This window comes from Mus pahari, chromosome 21, assembly GCF_900095145.1.
Source record: "Mus pahari chromosome 21, PAHARI_EIJ_v1.1, whole genome shotgun sequence".
Lineage (NCBI taxonomy): Eukaryota > Metazoa > Chordata > Mammalia > Rodentia > Muridae > Mus > Mus pahari.
This window is the reverse complement of record NC_034610.1, coordinates 55,547,913-55,563,267: the sequence shown is the minus strand read 5'-3', so window position 1 is coordinate 55,563,267 and position 15,355 is coordinate 55,547,913. Positions and strand designations below refer to the sequence as shown.

Genomic DNA, 15,355 nt, shown 5'->3' with positions numbered 1-15,355 from the left:
TGTTCTCAGTACTCTTCTGAAACCATCTTCTCAAATGTCACAGAATGACACCTTTATTTGTCAAGTATAACAGCCCCTTTTCCCCTTTTCGGTCATCTTGCCTCTTCACCTTTCTAAGAGAGAGAAAGAAATACCCTGGGAGTGTTTAGTGCTTGGATTCCTGCTAAAGCACTTCCTGTTTCACATCCAGTTTCTTTACTTTTCCAGGAGGTGGTTCTGTCAAGGTCTCAGTCTTCTTGAATAATAGTTTCATTTCCTTTTGTCTAATGCTCTAAACCCTTTAACACATGGTTACTATCCAAAGCCAATGTGTCTCATCTTTCAAGGTCTATAGACTCCATCTTGTGTGAGTTGCCAGGGGCCAGCCCCAGTATGGGGCGTTTCCTCTTTCTTGTCAGTTCTTCTTGAGGCAGCGGAGGGGAAGAGCATAGGCATAGCATAGAGGGTAAGACTTTGTCTTGTGAGTTTCTGGGGTAAGACTTTGTCTTATGAGAAATTTAAGGTTGCTGTTTAATAAAAAGTTTACTTATTTAAGTTACTATGCTACTGTAGCTGACCTGCCTTCTGTGATCCTCTGAGGCCAGAAACTGCAGTCTCTGGCACTAAGCACCTCATCCTAAAACAGCAGGAGATTAAGTAAAGGATTCATTGCCAGAGCCTTCTCCCTATTGTCCAGATGCCTTTTGCTTGTCAAGCTAGGGGGAAGTTTGGAGCAATAAACTCCTATTGAACCAGGAGAAGAGAATAACAGTTGCAGAAGGAAAAACTTTTACATAAGCAAATATGCATAATCTCACGTAAATTCATATTCAGCTTCATTCATGCTCATTTATTCACTTTCATTCAAACCCAGTTGGGCCCAGCTTGCATGCATTTTCACAATTATATAGTTACACACACACACACACACACACACACACACACATTCGCCCAGTTACATACTTACACACACATACTTGCATATGCATATGGAACAAAAGACCAAGCACTAGTGCAGAAAGAACTCACTCATTCTGGATGAAAAATGCGCTCCAATCTTTATTACATAGAAAAAAATGCTTCTTACGTTTTTAATGCTAAATGAACTAAACCAATGTCTGTAAGAAAAAAGTTTCTTTTAATAAGACTAAACCTGTCTTGTCCTTACCATGGGGCCTGTTCTGTCCCATGGTAAGGAGAAGCCTGCCTGCTCCTTCTGCTCTCTGCGACATCTTCTTTTTTCCTCTTTCCCTCTGCATTCTGAACATTGCTCTCTGAGTATTTTATGTTGCCTATAATTTCTAAGTTACTTCACACTGCATTTTCCTTCTAATCTAAAATGTGTTCTGTCTAAAAATTCCTCAGCTCAGTTTCTCTCTCAGTTCAATTCTTCTCACCTCTGTTCCTCTCACCCCAGTGTCTCAGTTCTGACTCTCCTCTCTGTCCTCAGCCCTTAAACATCATTCAGAATACATGATCACATCTTAAAAAGTTCATCAAAAGTTCACACAGAAAATCAAATCATAAATTGAAATAGAAATTTACAACAGCGAATGTTTACATGCATATCCATTAAGAGTAGTTATCTACTAAACATCCATCACTTATCTCAGTTCCACAGGGTCACCGAAGGTTTAAAACCATAACTAAGCTACAAGTGAAGTTTTGTATAGATAAACCCGGTCAATATTTTATCTTCTATCCTAACATCTATAATAAATTGCTAGTTCCCCTTTTATGACCTTTGGTTAATAGTTTTCCAACCTCTTGGAATGTGCTCTGAGTAGGAAATAGTCTGGTTACCATCTAAGAGCAATTAACTGGTGATACTTGAAAGACTGGCAGAGTTCTCATTGCAGCTTTGGTTATCATAAAAGGACCTAATAGCAGTCCCATTAAAAAATTATTAAGTATAAAATTAATCACAGATATAATTTTAGGAATTCTTATAGGATCATCATTAAGACTTATTAAGTCCAGGGCTATACAGAGAAACCCTGTCTCAAAAAATCAAACCAAACCAAACCAAACCAAACCAAAATAACAAAAAAAAGACTTAAATCTTAATGATTTATTTGTCTATATAACATCATTACAAGCTAGTACATCTTCATTGATCTGAAGAGATCTGCTCCAAAGGGATTTGCTACTACTTAGGGATAGTTTTACATGTCTAATAATAACAGGAAAAGCATAGTAATAGCAGGAATCTTTCCTAAAATGAGTCCCTCACAGCCTTGCTTAATGAGGGGTCACCTGTCTCAGATTATCTAATAATCTGAGGCAGACCACTTCAGGATGATCACCTGCTACTTATTAGCTTGTCCCATTATGGCTCCTGACAGTGAATATCCCACCTTTATCCATTTATATTTGTAACTTGTACAAGTGGCAGCTATGGCAACATTTCCTGCTTGAGATCCTGAAGTTATAAAAATATTAAAGTTGTCTGCATCTATTCTCTGACCACGGAAGATCTTTACAATGATGGAAGCAGCTATAGCACACTAGAAAAAGTTATGATGCTGCCCTATCCACCTCCCCATTCACATTTCATCCGCATTCTTCACATACCTGGAGGAATTTATGACATACATCAGAGGTTTTTCATACATTATATTTAAACAGTTTTCCCTCCCTCATCTCCTCCATGATACTCCACACATCCCCACCCTTTAAGATCCATCTCTCTCTCTCTCTCTCTCTCTCTCTCTCTCTCTCTCTCTCTCTGTCTGAGAGAGAGAGAGAACAAATAGGCAAATAGAAAAGGCAAACACGAATAAAAGAAAATGAACAAACTAACAAGAAAGTGCAGGAGAAACACACACACACACATACAAACACACACACACACACACACACACACACTCCAATAAACAACCACTCAGAATGAAATATTTAGGTTCTCCAAAGATGTCTCGCTGGGTATGCAATCCACAATAAGAAATGCAGAAAGCAAACTGCCTAACTAAAGCCTTCATTCTTAGCCCCTATAGACTGTGAAAAGTCATATAGGCTCTAGTCTTGTTGTGTGTAGAAATCAATATTCCCTTGGTATCACACTCCTCTTCTGCCTCTTATAATCATTACCCCCATTCTTCATAGTTCCATGAATGCTGAGGGGGAGATTTGGTGGAGACATTACGTTTAGAATTGAGTGTTCCAAGAACTCTTTCTCCCTGGACACTGTACAGTTGTGGGTCTCTATTTCTTTTCACATACTAAAGTAAGAAGCTTCTCTGATGATGATTGAGTGAGATCATGATCTATGGGTATAGCAGAATATCATTAGGAGTCATTTTGTTTTGTTCCTTTAGTATAACAGAAGTATTTGACTTTTGAATGAGTCCATCTAGCCTCAGATTCTCAGCCACACAAGCAATGTCCATCATGGCATCTATCTCATATACAGGTCCTTCAATCCAATCATATATGGATCAGGAGTGTTGCGTTTCCTTGTCTTGATTGTTAAGGATTGTGTTCTGAGCAGTGGTTCCTGGTACTGTTGAAAGATGTAAGTCTATGTCTTATTGTTATTGGGAAGAAACTATCCCTTAGTTTCTTTTGCCCTTTCTGGACCTTTGGTAAGTGTTGAGATTGTGGGATGCCTAGTAGGGAGTGTTTCTGCCAGCTGATGGGTGGCAGAGAGCAATAGGGGTGAGCTATGAAATAAGCCTAACATAAGTTTTAAGAAAGATCTAAGTGAATTCTGTTTACACCTAATGGTGTCTTCCACAGGGAATTGGAGATTTGGTGAGTAAAAGTAAAACAAATATTCATCTGGAAAGTCAGGGATGAAATGGTTAAGGGGACTCTGGTTCTGTACCAACAGTGAGAATTTCAAGTGGATGAAGTTGAGGTTTGCTGAGGTAAGCAGATGCTATTTAGAGCCCTTTGTCTTTAAGAGATTAATGAATAAAAGCTAATTTTACAGATGACTTTTTCTATCCATCAGTAAATATGTTTTGAGTTATATTAAAGTGTAGTTCCTAGGTAGGACTTGTGTGATCACTGAAATTAAACTAATCCCAAAATATTTATTAAAAATCAGTAATCAAAGGATAAACTTTGACGCTTCAGGGAAGAAAGCATGGCTTGTTGAAGGTATTAGGGCTTGGATGCCAGAAAGCAGGGGCTCGCTTATTTTTTCACCTTTTTCACTGTTTATTTTTCCCTCAAACTAAGTGATGCATAAGAATACACTATCTCATTTGGATAAACATTTGACACAGGATGTCTTCATTTTGAGCATTTTGGAAACTTAGAATCAAGTAATCCCTAAACAGAGGCACTCATCAGAGAACTAGCCCTTTCATGCCAGACATTTGCTTCGCTAGGCTGTTGGTTTCCTTTAGGAAATATAAATTGCTGTTGGGCCCAGGGACTGGAGCTGTATTAATGAGTTTTCAGCATCATCAACACTGTGTTCTGAGGTAGAACACGCAGGCTCTAATTTCAAAAATGCATGCCAGGAAAAGAAGAAACAAGACCAACTTTGTTTAGGAGTTTCTGCTTCATCCATTTAACAAATCAGTGTATAAACTAAAGAATCTTCATTTGTAGAACCCTTCTATTTAAATACTTGTAAAACAAAACTAGTATATTTGATAACTTCTATTATTTTACTGTTACCTAATAGTTTATTTTAACTGCTTTAGCACACATAAGGCTTACATGTGAAATAAAGTTGAATAATGATCAATATCATAGTAGCCAGTGATATTTTGCATTTGGCACATAGTATTAACTCCCAAGTAAGTATATTAAATGCATTATCTATTTTATTTATATAATTTTAATTAGTAATCATTAACACTTTGCCCTCAATACCATATACCTTAGCTGTTGTGGATGGATTTTTATTCTTTGTTGAAGAAATGGACATGCTTTATTATATTCAAATGTAGTCAGTTTAAGTAAATATTGAGCCACTTTACAAATGACAATATGAGGCTCAGTGATCCAAACCCATTTTTCTGAATAAAGAGCACATCCGCGATTCAAAGGTAGATTATTTTTCTCTAATTCTAATGTTTTGATGGAAAAATCTCACTTCTTTAGTATTATTGTTATATTAAAAGCTTTTAATCATAACAAATCTAAAACAATATAGTAAGCTGAACCTTATATAGGTAAACTATATTATTTAGATTATATTTAGACTTAGGTAATTGCACATACCTGAGTAAAGGCACTGAGGTGTCTTGGAGTCAAATCATCAAATCACAATCTGTGATAGTTTGTTAAATTGAGTTGGTAAGAAGAAATAATTCTGAACACCAGTAGAAAAGTTGATAGCATTTGATGACTGATTATGGGATGGATCCCCGGGTGGGGCAGTCTCTGGATTGTCTATCCTTTCATCTTAGCTCCAAACTTTGTCTCTGCAACTTCTTTCATGAGTATTTTATTCCTTATTTTGGGGAGGATCAGCCTCCAAACTCAGACACTATTGCATATGCCAGCAAGAACTTGCTGAAAGAACACTGATATAGCTATCTCTTGTGAGGCTATGCCAGTGCCTGGCAAATATAGAAGTGGATGCCAACAGTCATCTATAGGATAGAACACAGAGACAACAGAGGAGCTAGAGAAATTACCCAAGGAACTGAAGGGGTCTGCAACCCTATAGGTGAAACAACAATATGAACTAATCAGTACCCCCAGAGCTCATGTCTCTAGCTGCATATATAGCAGAAGATGGCCTAGTCAGCCATCATTGGGAAGAGAGGCTCCTTGGTCTTGCAAACTTTATATGCCCCATACAGGGGAACGCCAGGGCCAAGAAGTGGGAATGGGTGGGTAGTGGGGGAGGCTATAGGGGACATTTGGGATAGCATTTGAAATGCAAATGAAGAAAATATCTAATAAAATAATTTTAAAAAGAAAATTGATAGCAATCTCACCTATTTAAGAGGTAATAATGCTTTGAGAAGATTTTCAATTGAAACAATAGATTACAGAGCTTACTTACAGAAAGGAATATTATCTATTCACTATTTGTTCAGCATATTGAGCTTTAGTCTGAGGCTTTAAGGAAGCATAGTGGCTGAAGACACAAGTCTAGAGTGACTCTGAAGATGAATTCTGAGTCCACTGAGATAACTGTGTAGGGGGCAAGTTATTCTTAGAACTCCCATTTTCACATAAATAAAAACAGTATTTCTGTGAAAATTCAGTTGACTACTTACATGAAGCCTTTCAAAGATCCTGGGTACTAAGTAGTCAGTGTGCCTTTACTACTTTATTAGTATTTGTTTATCTGCACTCAGAAATTAATTTTAAATAGTAAGTACTTAAGTTTATTTCAAGTGGCACTTTTGTTTGAGTTATATTGATGATATTGTCTAAATGCCTGGCTTTCATATCATCTGAATAAGCGTTTATATTTTAGGTGAAATTGTGTCACTCTGTTATTCTACTACTGCACACGTACATGGTCTCTCTCTGTCTCTCTGTCTCTGTCTTTCTGTCTGTCTGTCTCTGTCTGTCTCTCTCTCTTACACACACACACACACACACACACACACACACACACACACACAAATAAACATGCATGCAAACCCATATACATACATCTTCCTTGTTTCTTCCTGCCTGTCTGTCACTCAAGCTGTTAGGTCAACATGGAAAAACAATTATTCTTTGTAAACCCAGATAGGAACAATTTTTTTATTTATTATTTATTTTTTTAGGAACAGTTTTAATAGTTGTCTTTATAACTGAAGTGCTTAATGTTCTATGCAGAGACCCCGATCTTGCAGTTTTTTTCTGGGCAAGATACACAAGGAGTTTGGTGATCAGATTTGTTTGCTGAGTAGACACTAAAAACATATACTAAAGACAGAGGCCTTGGTCTCTGTTCAGCTCAGATTACATACACACATTGTTCCTGGTTCATTCTGTCATCACTTCATCCCCTGTCTTCCCTGTGTGCTTGTAAGGTACCACATTCCTGATAGTGTCAGCCTGTCTTTATTTTTATTTTCTTTTATGCTTTTTTATGTATAGGCTCATTAGTATTTCTTTCCCTGAAGCTTCCAAAATGTGAAGTGTGTTCATTTAAATAGATAAGATATAATTGGGGTTGGCTGCACCCAATGTAGAACACGCAAAAGCTCTTCAATAAGAGCAAGCCCCTGTATTGTTTAAAGATGGAAGGATAAATTGGATGTAATGCAACCAATGATCCAATAACTTTTAAGACTTAAAGGATTCAGTAATTTTACAACAGTTACTTGCTAAGGTGACAAACAAATATACTCTGTGCGTCTTTTTGTTTTGCTTGTCTGTTTGTTTGTTTGGTTCAATGGTATGAAAAAATAAAGTCCCTAAATGAACTTGTCTGTCTTTCTCAGGATAGTGGTATGAACTTAAATGGGAGTAATTACCAATAAGGATTTCTGGTATAAATATATATCACCTCATATCTGGGTCATAATTGTTAGTATAGTAGATGACCCTATGTGAAAAATGATTCATTCAAAAAAGTTTAAATTACTACTCAAACTAATTGGATTGATATGATATTTAAAAATTACTTAAAAGAAAGGACTGTATGTGAGTGATGAGGACAGTATATTCACTAAGTAACAAGCAGTTTTCTGCTTCAGTTTACTGTCTCCATTTTAATGAGGGCTTAAGTAGAAAATGCTTATATATATTTGTGTGTTCGTGTGTGTGTGAAGGAATACAATGCTATAAACATTTAAATGCTTATAACTATGTATATTTACATATATATAATGCTGTACATGCCACATATTTTCATTGTCAGCATGACTCATGCTAAGTACAGAATTTAATTAAAATAATTTTATAATAAATAACCACACCTTGGATAAACAAGTTCCCATTTAACTCATTGTCCAGACCCTTTCCTCCATTGTTGTTTTCCCTTACAAGGAAAATTTTAGTAAATGCATTAGGTTATATTTTAAAGTAATTTATTGCAACATATATGTTACTTTAGAAGGAAATAATACAGTTTTTATGCTTAAAATATATAAGTCACGTTTTGTCTATTTATTTTGTGTACCTTTGTCAAGGTCAAAGAAAAACTTGCAGTAGTCTGTTCTCCTTTTTTACCATTTTAGTCCCAGGAATCAAACTAAAATTGTAAAGCTAGGCAGCAGGCATTTTCCCATGCTGAGGCATCTCACAGGCTTAGAAAATGGTATATTTTAGATATAAAATGTTACACCTACTACTTATTCAAGTTCTTTTTTATGCATTTTGAAAGTTTTTTCATGTTTTCTATGTAAAAGTGTTACAAATATATAGTTAAATTTATTCTTTATACATAGACATTTGTTTCTGTTGTTAATCAATTTAAATAATGAATATTTGTATTACCTATTGCTGAATTTGTGCAATAGTTTGATTTTTATACCTAGGAATTTTTTAAGGTTACCTTATGCTGGCTAAATCCATATGAATATAATGACATGTTCATAGGCATAACAATATATTCTGCAAAGGCAATTTCTAGTCTCTCTTACATTTCATAATCATAGCGAATCAAGACTTTCTAGCAAGTTAGACTCTGGTGTAGTTTTTCACTGATGTTATGATTGTCTCATAATAGAGCAATTTCAGTATATTTCTCTCTAATTTTATCATCTGATACAATTTGTTTAACATAGAAGAAACTGTTCACAAATCCATTGAATGTCACTTTGAGAATAATGATTTCTTATTTATTCAAATTGTCTATTTTTTTAGTAAATCATTATTATTCATCTTGAGAATAATTTCTTTTTCATTCAAATTATCCTCTTTTCAAATAAATTTTTTGTTATTTACAAATATTTTCCAAACTGCCTTCTTTGTCTAAATGTTAAATGTATTTACATAAATTTCAGTAATCTGTTCATCCATGATTTAAAACTTTCTGTTTTGTCTGAAAAGCATTACTGATTTTCTTTATCTCTCATCTGCAATCCCTCTCTTTTCTCCCTTAATCTCTCTCTGTTTCTTCTACTCTGTGGTCAGTTTTGCCAAAGATTTTCTGTTTCATTAATTCTTCAAAAATATTCCTAGCCAGGGGTGGTGGCGCATGCCTTTAATCCCAGCACTCGGGAGGCAGAGGCAGGCAGATTTCTGAGTTCAAGGCCAGCCTGGCCTATAAAGTGAGTTCCAGGACAGCCATGGCTATACAGAGAAACCCTGTCTTGAAAAACCAAAAAAAGAAAAAATATTCCCAATGACAGATGTTCAGAAACATCATGGATAGAAATTGCGACCTGCCACAATTATCCTACATGCTGGGTGAGGCAAAAAAAAAAAAAAAAAGAATTATAAAAATTTTGCACATATAAAAATTGGAATATTATTCACTCCTATAGAAAATAGTATTATAAAATATTCATGAAAATGAATGGACTAATATGAGATCACCCACTCTCAAAAGGAAAAGGAGGAATACCCTTTCTGTATGATTAATGTCGTCCATAGTTATATGTGTATTTTATAAACAAGTGAGCATGTAGATATAGTATAACATGTAGGAAACAGACTAAGAAATGTTAAATATTAAGAGATGCTGAAGGATTGAAGACAATGAACATTTTTTAAAAGAGAGTAATAGCTCCTTGCTTTTCTAGTTATAACTCTGCCTTGGATTTTTCATTTTGATAAATATATACCTACAAATATATTTAATGGTCAAAAGATAAAATTCAATATGAATCCTCACAGCTTTTGTCTTGAATGGCTAGTCTGTGTGGAAGTTAATTTAGTTGTATAGTTTTGATTGGTTAATTTTCATGTATGATGTAATGTTATATATATATTTCCCCATGACAAAAACATAAAATATATTTTATGTATTTTAAAATAAACTTTAAAATTTATAAATAGAACCCCTACCAACATTTTTCTGCTTATCACTTGTGATAACATTTTAGGATTCTATTTGATCTTAGATAATATAAAGGCTTTACAGGGAAACTTATTGCTACCTCCCTTTAGCAGAACATTGGTAATTGCATTTCATCTAGGCACCTGGATTATCTAGTTTCAGGTTCTTGAATATCCAAGCACTGTTGGGAATGGCTTCTATGAAGTAGACCTCAAATATAATCAGATACTAGTTGGTTACTACTATCTGCTTTATGCCAATATTGTACTAGAGCATCTGGCAATTAGGTTACCATTGTAGATGGAAGTTTATAGCTGGGTTGGTAGTGTGAAGAGTAATTTACAGTACCATGAACCCTAGACAGTAGATGTTAAATAAGGTTCTATGCAGGCACCAACTCAACTTCTCCATGTTCAATGAGTTTAGTAGGTATTGTCTTCAGAAATAGGGCTTTATAATCCTTGGTTATTTTTATTTTCACTAAGCATATTGTTGTACAATTTATATTTGTTCATTTAAGAGAAGAGGTATTTGAAAGTATAAGAACATATTGATTTGTGATTTTTTTTTAAACACTGGGCCACAATACTTGAACATCTCCTCAAAGAATTTTATTAATACCAAATAAATTTATATCTTTTGAGTTTTGTTTACTTGTAATTTGCTTAAAAGCAAAGATAAATGTTTAAGTAAAAAATTCTGTATTATGTATGGAGCATAAAAGACCTAAAATACAGCCCAATGTTGAAGAAAGATAAACAGGAAAATTAGCACTTTCCTTGACAAACTTTAATCCAGTGTTCCATAAAATGGGTTGCAGACACGCCTATGAAAAATGCTGTGCACATCAGTATTGCTCCTCAATCACCTATACACACACACAGAGTAAAATAATTTTTTCTACAACAATAAGGCACAATAAATCAATTGCAGATTAAATAACTTTTATGCAACAGAAATGGGAAAAATATGAGACCTACTTTGGTTGCCTCTTTATTCTTTCTACCTCAGGGTTTAGGGTTAGATTTAAAAGCACTATGGAGATGAACTCTACCCATGGCTTAGAATATTCTGATTCAAGGTGGATAAAAGTATGCCAAGAATGAGTGAAATACGCTAGGTACAAGAATAAAGACAACACACCTCACCAACACATATAATCAAGGACAACAAATATCTATTTTGTGATCTTTGATGCTATGGGAGAGGTGTCCAGTAGGACCAAGGGGGAGAATGGTGATAGCTAATAAAAGGTGGACAGTTTCAGTTAGGTGAGTGAAATTAGCAGCACAGCTCTATTGCTCAGGAGAATGACTACAATAAATATAGACACATCTTGTAGATCTTTTAGAAATAGATTTTTAATATTACTATGAAAGTAAATGCATGGCAACAAGTTTGCTACCAACTTTGATCTAATATTCCCCTTGATGAACACATATAAAAATCTGAATATATCACAAAATGTATATAATTTTGTCAACTAAAAGAAAATTTGAAAATTGTCATGTCCTTCAAATCCAGAGTTTTCTGGGGCATAATCTAGACCTATAAATGATATACAAAAATTCTGAAAATTGATTGGTGACAGTGTCCATACTGCAATTTATAAAGTTAAAAATGGTAGACTCAGCTTTTATATTTACATTTCAGTGTGTAAAATTGATATCAAACACCCTGGATGAAAAAACACACCAGATATTTTCATTTTTGTTTGTTTTCCATTTATTTGTTTTTGTCAAAGATAAAGGATAAAGTAAGTCAGTGCTTGCATATATATATATATATATATATATATATATATATATATATATATATGTATATATATGGTATCTACTATGGTGGTCTGAAGACTTCAAGGTCCACGTTTTATGGTGTTGTTTGAAGGAGGTGAGTATATGTGTTTGTATGAAATTAAAGTAGTTATACAACATAAATTAGACAGAAACCTCAAAGATGACTGTCTTTACTGGAGAGCGAAGCAATACATGAAAAAATATGCAAGAAAACTAACTAATAACCATTATTACCAGCATTGAATTTGTTTGGTTTGGTTTGTTTTTGGTTTAAATGTACCAAGGCCACATAAACAGGGTTCTTCCTTGTATGTCTTTTGAGGTTTTAGAAAAAAGTTTAAATCTTGGATCTACCATTCTAATAGCAAAACCAGGAACAAAAGGCAGCAATGTACGTAAGTAAATTTTCCTTGGCAAAAGCTTTTTACTTTTCCTTTCATAAAGACAGAAGTCTAATGTTACTATTCTCTAAATGCCTAATTTATTCATGCTATATTTCCTGTAAATGTGATTGCCAATATCTTTCCTGTAGTGATGCTGCTTGTAGAATTTTACTGTTATTCAACATGGGTTTGGACAATACAAGTCAGAGGATCTATGTGATACAAGTAAATGCTGAAATTTCCTGCATAATAGAGATAACTTCTGAAATACATTGAATTGAAGAAAGAGGCCCTTTAACAAGTGAGATCCTTCATCCTTCTTCAGAGATATCTCCACAGCAGGCTTCAAAGAGACTCTCCAGGAAGAAAATCATGACAGATACTTTCAAATTCCCAAATATTATATGACATATTACATTTTTCTTTGAGTTTTTTTTTAGTAATGATAAGTTATGTCAAAAAATGAAAAAAAATGTATTTCTCTGAAATATATCTCTAAAAGACATTTTGGTGCTTTATTCTGACTTGTTCAAAAAGCAATGAGGTATTTTTACATAATTCTAAACGAATAAACATCAGCAACAAAATTATATATTTAAGTGTATGTAGATACATAGATATTTATAGAATTTTCTAATTAGTGTGAAGATATTTGCAAAGAGTAGATAATAGTAAACAATAATGCAAGAGCTACACATTCCCATGACACAGACACCAAGTAAAATAAAAGTATCTCAAACTGTATTAGAAGTAAAGCATAGTCTTTGTAGATCATGAATTGCAAAAGATGTGCATGAAATCACAGAGGCCTATATAAATACATGTTGAGAGAGGAAGATAGAAGGGAAGCAGAGATGGGGAAACAGGGGAAAGAAAAGATGAGGGGAGAGGAAGGAATAAAGTGAGACAGAGTGACAGAGAGACAGAGAGAAGAGAATGCTGAACCTATAAAAATATTACCTTGACTCTCCTGTTTTACCACCATGTGATGTTTTGACAAAGAATGCAACTTCTTTTTGCCATTATCCTAAAACAGTTTCAGAGGCTAAATGGAAGAATTTTGCATTAATGGCATTGGCAGAGCAAACTTCAAGGCAGCCTCGTAATGATGGTCCTACTGCTGTTACTGACCACTCTTACACAGATCTATAATAAAAAGGAGAAAGTAGAACAAAGAAGAATGCAAAATGTACTGTTTGAAGAGAGAAAACAACACCGGGAAATGTAGTGTTGGAGCCAAGTCCTCTGAAGCAGGGGATACAATTTTTAAAGGAAAACTCAACACTAAATGGAATAAAGGTAGTGGTGACTTCAGGCCAAGACCTTACACAGCTTAGCTTCAAGTTGTGAAAGGGAATTTGAAGAATGACCATCCATAGACTGCCCACCTGGGGATCCATCCCATACACTACCACCAAACCCAGACACTATTGTGGATGCCAATAGGATCTTGCTGACAGGAACCTGATATAGCTGTCTCCTAAGAGGATCTGCAAGTGCCTGACTATTACACAAGTGGATTCTCACAGACTTCCATTGGATGGAGCACATGGTTTCCAATGAAGGAGCTAGAAAAGGTACCCAAAGAGGTGACGGGGTTTGCAGCCCCATAGAAGGAACAACAATATGAACTAACCAGTACCCCTAGAGCTTCCTGGGGCTAAAATACCAACCAAAGAAAACACATGGTGGGACTCATAGTTCTAGCTGCATATGTAGCAGAGGATGGCCTAGTCAGTCATCAATGGGAGGAGAGGCAATTGGTCCTGTGAAGGCTGTATGCCCCAGTATAGGGGAATTCCAGGGCCATGATGCAGGAGTGGGTGGGTTGTTGAGCAGGGAGTTGGAGCAAGGATAGGGGTTTTTGGAGGGAAAAGGAAAGGGGATAACACTTGAAGTGTAAATAAAGAAAATACCTAATAAAAAAGAAGAAAAAGGAAAAAAAGAAAAAAAGAAAGCTTAAGCAGTGAAGGAAATCAAAATACTGGAAGCTTATGCAAATGCGAATCAAGGAGGGATCCAAGTTCCAGTCCCAGAAAATAGAACTTGACAGAAGCTTTTGTTCATGTTATTTTACCTTTATTATTAATGATAATAGAAAGATGCTGTAGAATTTTCCTACATGGTTTTGGAGAAGCTAAACACATAGCTATGAGGCTATGAAGATGAAGAGCAGATTGCTTTGGAGATTCCAAGATGTTAGAGATGTCAGAGTCATGGAATATATGCCATGAAGAGCTTCAGGCTCTGTGAGAAAGCAGCTCAAGAGAGAAAAGTATATTATACTTAACAAAGCTTAAAGGAGCTGTAGTTTTTAAAAGAAAATTTACATCAGACATGAAACTAGGAAATGTGGAGTTTTTGCCACTGCTTTTCAGTCTTACTTTGTCTCTTATTCTGCTCCCTTTTCTCACATTTTGGATATATAATATATATTCTGTACTAGTATATATTAAAAGTATATGATCTGATTTTTGAATAACTATTTTACAGATGATTATGAGAATACTTGAAGTTAAACCAAAAGCATTTTTCATTATGATATGGCTAAACCCTATGGGAGACAGAGAGTGTAATATCGTGGTTTGAATAAGAATGTCCTCAGTAGGCTCTAATATTTTCATGCTTTCTTCTCGTTGATGAACTATTTGGAAGGAGTAGGGAGTATGATCTTTTTGGAGTAGATATGTCTTTGTTGAAGGAGGTGTGTCCTTGTATAAGTAGATGAGTCACTGGGATTAAACTTTGAAGTTACAAAAACCCATTGTAGGTCTATCTGTCTGCCTGCTGCCTGGGGATAAATGTATAAAACTCTTAGAAACTCTTCCATTATGATAATAGACTAATCCTCTAAATTGTAACCAAGCCCCCAAATAACTCCTGACTTTTAAAAGAGTTGCCTGAGTCTCTTTCCAGCAATAAAATCCCACGAAAGATAAATTATATATCTAGTAAATGAAAATATTTGTGTATTAATTCTGAAGAGAGGTAGTTGAGGGAAGGGTACAATATATGAGGTAGATGCTTTATGAAGAAATTATTTTTTAAATAAGACTAGAATTGTGATGTGCAGAAAAATAGATCATCTATAATGAAATGGAAATCATGATGTTTAACTAAGGATTTTGTGTTTGCTATAGCATTACAAGTCTGACAAGGCTAAAACACACAGAATTAGCCTGTGAGTATTGAAAAGTAAGAGGACTAAGAGAAGAGCTCCAATTATTATTCCCTGCTCTCTGTTCTTAGCTTTATCCTCTCTCTTTTTCAAAAGATTCTCAAGGATTTTAATAGTGTCATTCACCAGAGAAAGAGAGGGAGAGAAAAAAAGAGAG

General features: G+C 34.9%; 1 protein-coding gene across 1 annotated transcript in view; it reads right to left on the bottom strand.

Moving 5' to 3' along the window:
* The window catches only part of Trdn (triadin), a 398,410-nt gene that overhangs the window by 76,889 nt on the left and 306,166 nt on the right, over nucleotides 1-15,355 (bottom strand). The window lies entirely within an intron of this gene.